This window comes from Myotis brandtii, unplaced genomic scaffold (genome assembly GCF_000412655.1).
Source record: "Myotis brandtii unplaced genomic scaffold, ASM41265v1 scaffold136, whole genome shotgun sequence".
NCBI classification, from domain to species: domain Eukaryota; kingdom Metazoa; phylum Chordata; class Mammalia; order Chiroptera; family Vespertilionidae; genus Myotis; species Myotis brandtii.
In genome coordinates, this window is record NW_005354829.1 from 1322931 (window position 1) to 1329810 (window position 6880).

General features: G+C 43.3%; 1 pseudogene; it reads left to right on the forward strand.

Moving 5' to 3' along the window:
• The first annotated feature begins 4599 nt into the window (after positions 1–4599).
• LOC102252546 lies at positions 4600–6160 on the forward strand (annotated as a pseudogene).
• Positions 6161–6880: the final 720 nt, after the last annotated feature.

Consider the following 6880-nt stretch of genomic DNA (forward strand, 5'->3'; position numbering starts at 1 on the left):
TGCTGTTAGGGTCAGTTTGCATATTACCCTTTTACTATATAGGATAGAGGCCTGGTGGCCAGCTGGTTTGCCCTGAAGGGTGTCCTGGATCAGGGTGGGGGTCCCGCCTGAGTGAGGGGCTGATGGCTATTTGTAGCTAGTCACACCCCCTTTAGGGTGGGGGTCCCCACTGGGGTGCCTAGCCAGCCTGGGTGAGGGGCTGAGGGCTGTTTTCAGGCTGGCTGGCAACTGAAGCTCCCAGCCTCTCCTTTTTTTCTTTTTTTTTTTATTCTGGGATTTATTTACCTTCTATAATTGAAACTTCGTTGCTGTCACTGGAGCTGAGAGCCGGCTCCAGCTCTGAGGCCATGGCCTGCTGAAAGCAGGTATCTGGGGTTTGTTTAGCTTCTATAATTGAAACTTAGTTGCTTTCGGAGCTCAGAGCCGGGCCGCAGCAGGCAGGGAACCTTGGCTTCCTCCATCACTGGAGCAAGCAAGCCTCCTGCTCACTTCAGCTGCGTGGCTGCCAGTCACCATCTTGGTTGGCGGTTAATTTGCATATCACCCTGATTAGCCAATGGGAAGCATAGCGAAGGTACGGTCAATTACCCTTTGTGTCTTTTATTAGATAGGTCGTCTCTTTGCTTAAAGACTTTCTTCTTGGCAATGAGATTGAAATGAATCAATTGTTTCTGCACTAGTTTTTTGCTTCATAGGAATCACTCTTTTATAGATTGGTAGCATATAATAAATATTTGAATTTTTGTTAAAATATATTTTATTGATTTCAGAGAGGAAGGGAAAGGGAGAGAGAGATAGAAACATCAAGGATGAGAGAGAGTCATGGAAAGGCTGCCTCCTGCATGCCCCCCATTGAGATCAAATTGGAAACCCAGTCATGTGCCATCACCCGGAAATGTACTTTGACCTCCAGGTTCATAAGTCCATGCTCAGCCACTGAGGCACACCAACTCAGCAAATGTTTAATTTTTAAGGAATGAGGATGGTGTCAACTGTAATTGAAAATAAGTTTTTAAAAAGAAACTCGGTAAATTTTTGGCAGTCAATATAAAAACCAAATTCCCTAATAAGCAATATGACACAATTTAATTGATAAAGAATTTTAGAGCTCAAAGAATGCCTCTCAATGAAAGTAAAAATTAGGCTGGGATTTGAAGAGAGAATGCCAGTACAAGGGAGTAAACAATATATAAGGGGCACAGGGCTGCCACGGACCAACCTGCCTGCACAAAAGTGCTGTGGCTGAAGGGTGCCATGCCCTGAGTGTGGAGAGAGAGGGCAGGACTGCAGAGTGCTGGAGATGACGGGGTGAAACTGGTGGGCTTCTCACATCCCAAGGTGAGAAAAGAAATGGGCCTCCCTTGGCCTTCAGCTGTCTATTTTTTCATCAGCAGAGATGGGATTAAAGGGTGTTGAGAGTGTGGTCTGGGAATCCCAAAAGTCCAGAGTAGATCATGCAAATGAAGAGCTGCAGGCCTCTGCTGAGCTGATTATATCAAGGGAGATCCACCCCCTCCCATCCACCCACATCTCTGAACAGCTGCTAAGCCCCACATGCCCCTCCTCCAGGGCAGAGCCACCATTCTGATGAGGGAAGTCCTCATAGTTCCACCCTCCTAGCAGTGTATATAGATGCCAGGGTCACAGCTCTAACTTCACAACTGGTACAAAACGCATCCCAGACCCTTCCTGGAGACTCAGTCCACAGACTGGCCCTAGGAAAGCTGGCACCAGGTGAGCTGGGAATCCTGGGTATGTGCGCACAGGAAGTGTGAGCTCTGTGAGAGCCTTGGATTCCTATGTTGTTGCTCCAGCAGGACGTGGACCTCAACTGGCAGGCCAATCCTAACTTGGATTCAGGTACATATACGGCATATGTCTTTATTATTGGGGGAGTTTTTATGTGAGCTGAACCTAAATCATCTAAGTACTTGGTAAAAATACAGTTACTGTGACCTCCATCTGACCTAAGAGGTAACTAATATGGATGTGTGATAAAGTGCCCAGAGGTGATGGTCTGAAACCTTGTGTGGAATTGGTTTCCAGAATGTCAGGTGTGTCTAGTGATAAATTTTTATTTTTTAAACGAGAGGTTCCAAGAGGTTTACCTAAATTGAAGTGTATGCTGACTCCAACCTGACAGGGAAGCTGAGGGTTATTTTCCTTGTTCCATGTGTCTCTGAAAGAATAGGGGACCAAAAACCCATCCCCAGGACACAGGCAGTCAGTTCAGACCTGAAATCCAACCCACATAACCTACACGCAGATGGAACTCTAATGCCAACCTTGGTATTTCCTTAATTTCAGTTTATCTCCACAGAAGAGATTTGTTTAGTGGGAATGGGAAGTGAGAAAAGGGAAGAAGATGATGGATTTGAAGTAGAGGAAAAAGGGGACCAGTTTAAAACAACTGTGAGGAAGGAAGGAGATGGATGGATCTGAGAACTCTGAGATGAAGGGACATGGATGAAGCCTAAGGAAGGAAGTAGGAGAAAAATTTCTGGCTAGAAGAGAGCAGAGAAACACTGAAATATAATTCAAAAGGTCAATTTAAAAAATTAAGTTATAGAATATTCTAGGTATCCAGAATTGGAGAGAAAAAGAAACTATATGGTATAACTAATCTTTTTGCACTTCTACCTATAGTTGTACCAACCTTTCCCCCCATTTCTGTGCAGGTCATAGCTATGGTTTTACTTTCTAATTTTTTATTACATATTTCTAAAAGTGACTCTTAATTTACATAGCTCCATGTTAAATCCCCCCCCCCCCCCAAGGGCTGCGGCTGATACTTGCCTGCTAGGGTTGGGTTTTTCAGGCTGCACCTTGAAATATTTTTTAAAATTACTTTGCTTAAAAAAATTTCTTTTGATAAGGATAGGAAGGCGGAAAGATGAGAGAGAGAGAGAGAGAGAGAGAGAGAGAGAGAGAGAATGATTGAGTAAGGGGAATTTACATTGAGTTGTCCCATTCAGTCATGCTTTCATTGTTTGCTCCTTCTAAGCGCCCTGACCTGGGATCTAACCTTGTCATATTGGGAATGGAGCTATTGGGCCAGGACAATTTACATACTTCTAATGCCATTCAATATCTCAATGGCACATAATTATCAGTCAGGTTTTTTTTTTTAATTCTCAAATACCCAACTTCCAATTGAATTATGATCAAATATTTCAAAATGAAATGGGATTAGATTTATACATAATTGAGTAGTGTGGATTTGAAGTCTATTTTAATTTCTACAACCTCCATCCCTGTGTTTTTTAAAAATATATTTTTACTGATTTCAGAGAGGAAGGGGAGAGAGAGAGAGTGATAGAAATATCAATGATGAGAGGAAATCATAAATCGTCTGCCTTCTGCACACCCCACACTGGGAATGGAGCCGGAAACCATGGTATGTGCCCTGACTAGGAATTGAACTGCAACCACCTATTTTTTATTTGTTTGTTTTGTTTTTTCTCTTTTTACAACCTCCTGTTTCATAGGTGTATGCTCAACTACTGAGCCACACCAGCCGGGCTCCTCCCATGTTTTTCTTTTCTCTTTATATCTGTGTTGAAGCAATATGATAGAATTTTCAGTAGAGTTTATTACAGTCCGGAATTTACTGATTACTTAGTGTATTATTAAAGGTTTACCAGAGAAGCAGAACCAATAATATAAATTTAAAAAGACATTTATTAAAAAGCAGTGGCTCAATTTTTAAAAAAAGCATTGGCTCACAAGGCTATGGAGCCTGAGCTGTCCCATGGTCTGCAGTCTGCCATCAGGAGACCCAGGAAAGACGGTGGTGCAGTAGGAAGGCCTGAGAGTCTGAGAGCAGATGGGAGAGATTCCAGTGCAGGTCTGAGGGGCTGAGAACCAGCAGCACCCAGGACAGGAGGTGGGTGTGCTGGCTTATTCATCCAGCAGAGAGAGAATTCAGCCTCCCCCAGCTTTTGTTCTATTCAGGCCCTCAGTGGAGTGGATGATGACCGCTGACATTGGGTTGGGCCATCTGCTCTGCTCATCCACTCACTAAAATACTACCCTCTCTCAGAAATCTCCTCACAGTCACACCCAGAACTAGTGTTTCACCTGCTACCTGGTTATCCAGTGGACCAATCAAGTTGACATGTTAGAATTGAAACATGTGAAGGAAATTCTTCACATGTTTTTCCACCCCTCATATTTTCTGTAAATAGGTGGTTTGGAACATGTTTGATGAGATTTAGGTTCATTTGTCTGGAAAAGCTTCTTCACAAGTAATGTTATGTCATTCCTTCAACAGTTCTCTGATATCTGTTTCTCACTCTTTCTGTGATAGTTGATAATGATAATTTTCCCTAAATCGATTAATTCCTTTAGAGTTGCAAAATAGATGATAGTTTTCCTTGCAAACACCTCCTTAGATATTGTCAGAATAATGATTTTGTTTACCTGATGTTACTTCTGCTTGAACGGTCCTTTAAGTAGCAATATCATTTGTCCACAGAAACCACATATGACTTGGATTGTGCTTGGTTTTTAACCAGGAGCACTCTACATCCTTGTCCAATGTGGTGTTAAATACAGGAGAGGGCGGCAGGAAGACTGGATATCAGCTGGTGACTGGAACTCTTCTTGGAAACTCCTAGTGCCTTCCACAGGGAGGGAGGCCTGAGCAGACCTCAGCTTCTCACTTTTCCTCCCTCTTGGAGGATCACACTGACTGAAGGGACTGTCTTGGGACAGACACCCTCTCTGCACAATGGCCTTTGCAGCCGCCCTGGCTGAGCTCCAGGCAGAGGCCAGCTGTCCCATCTGCCTGGATTACCTGAGAGACCCAGTGACCACTGAGTGTGGGCACAACTTCTGTCCCTCCTGCATCCACCAGCGCTGGGAAGGTCTACAGGACACCTTTCCCTGTCCTGTCTGCCTCCACTACTGCCCTGGCAGGAGCTTAAAGAGGAACACCCAATGTCACATGACTGAGATTGTTCAGCAGATTCCCGGCATGAGGGGAAAGAGGAAAAGGCAAGAGGAACCCCTGTGTAAGAAGCACTGTGAGGGTCTGGCCCTGTTCTGTGAGAAGGACCTGCAGGTGCTGTGTGCCCAGTGCAGGGTGTCATCCAACCACCAGGATCAGCCCCTCATCTCCATTGAGGAAGCTGCAGCTAGTCACAGGGGGATGCTCAAAAGTTACATTGAGTTCCTGACTAATCACCTTGAAGATGCTAAAATGGAACATGAAAACCAAGTTGCAAAACTTTCGAAGTGAAAAGAAAGATGGATAAGTTCAGGGAGGAATTATATTATGAATGTAAAGACTTAAGTATTCCTTTGTAAGTTTCCATTAGTGTCAGCTGGCTTCCACCAATAACACCCAGTAACCAACATGAACAGCACCCAGTAACCAACATGAACACTACAAGCTAGTCCCTTTTCCCTGTGCTCTCAATAAAGTTAATGTCATTCTACTTAGAGAAGAGAAGGATATTGAAGAAAAACTACCTGAAAATGGAAGACAAATTTCATACCATATGTTCAGGCTAAGCAATCTGTTAACTGAAATACAAGAGAAGTATTGGAAGTATCCACAACAGCCTTGGAAACCTAGAGCCCCCAGCAGTGTTTCCATGTGAATTAAAGGAGAGTTGCTCTCTCCCCTCACATTATTTGGGCCTGCATAAAATGATCCGCACGTTTCAGGTAGATTTGACACTGGATCCTGAAACAGCCCATCCATGTCTCATTATCTCAAGAGATAGAAAAAGTGTGACCTATAGGACATCATTTGGTCTTCATAATCTTCAGGCACACACTTCTTTCCCAGCTGTCCTGAGTTCTGAGGGATTTGATGCTGGCAGGCATTTTTGGCAGGTAGAAATAGGAGGTGCAGGTGAATGTTTCTTAGGTGTCTGTAAAGAATCTTTCCTCAGAAATACTCATCACCATCCCCAAGCAATGGATGCTGGCAATATCAGCAAGGACTGGCGCATTTGGCCTTTTCCCTTTAGGACGATGTAAGATTGGCATTTTTCTGGACTATGAGTTGGGAGAGGTTTCATTTTATAATTTGAATAACAGTTCATTCTTGTATGGATTCACGAATATATTTACAAAAAAACTTATGCTTTATTTCTCCATTGCATCCTCTTCAGAATCTCCCATAATCAGTATCATCAGAGTGAAGTGATGAACAATTTGGGGGAAATTTTGTATTGCTTATTCTCCTCCATTTTTACTGAAACAAATACTTATAATCAAGATCATGATTCCTGTTTTGATATTTGAATGTTGAAAGCTTTAAGGACTCTTCCTTCTCTCCTCCCTAACCTTACACCTGGGAAACTGATGAGAAAGTCCAGGTGCCCCATCCATGGGTGCAGGGGGGAAGTTCCAATCAAGTAAGTTTCCATCAGTGTCAGCTGGCTTCCACCAATAACACCCAGTAACCAACACGAACACTACAAGCTAGTCCCTTTTCCCTGCGCTCTCAATCATTCTGGGACCTATTCTAATATCCATCTGACTCTCCCTCCAAAACCTCATTATGTGAGTAATTAACCTTTCATACTCTTCTGGTATGTGGTGAGTCATCATCAGTGTGAACATTTGAAACCAATTTTGCATGGCTTCCACCCTGACAGCAAGCTGGTCACCACCATTGACATTGTGAGCAGAATTTTCCAGATATGAAACACACCCACCAAGGCTTCCTCCTCTGGGTGTGTGTGGTAACACACCCTGGCTCCTTGCAGTTTGTGCTGCATTTTCTGAGTTCTATGGTATCTGTGTTGTAGATTTAACTTTCCTAAGTCAAGTTTCCATAAGAAAAACATTCTATTTACTATTTATTCTCTCCCATGTAATTTTTGGGGAATTCTAATTGTCTTGATTTTGTCTCATGTTTTAC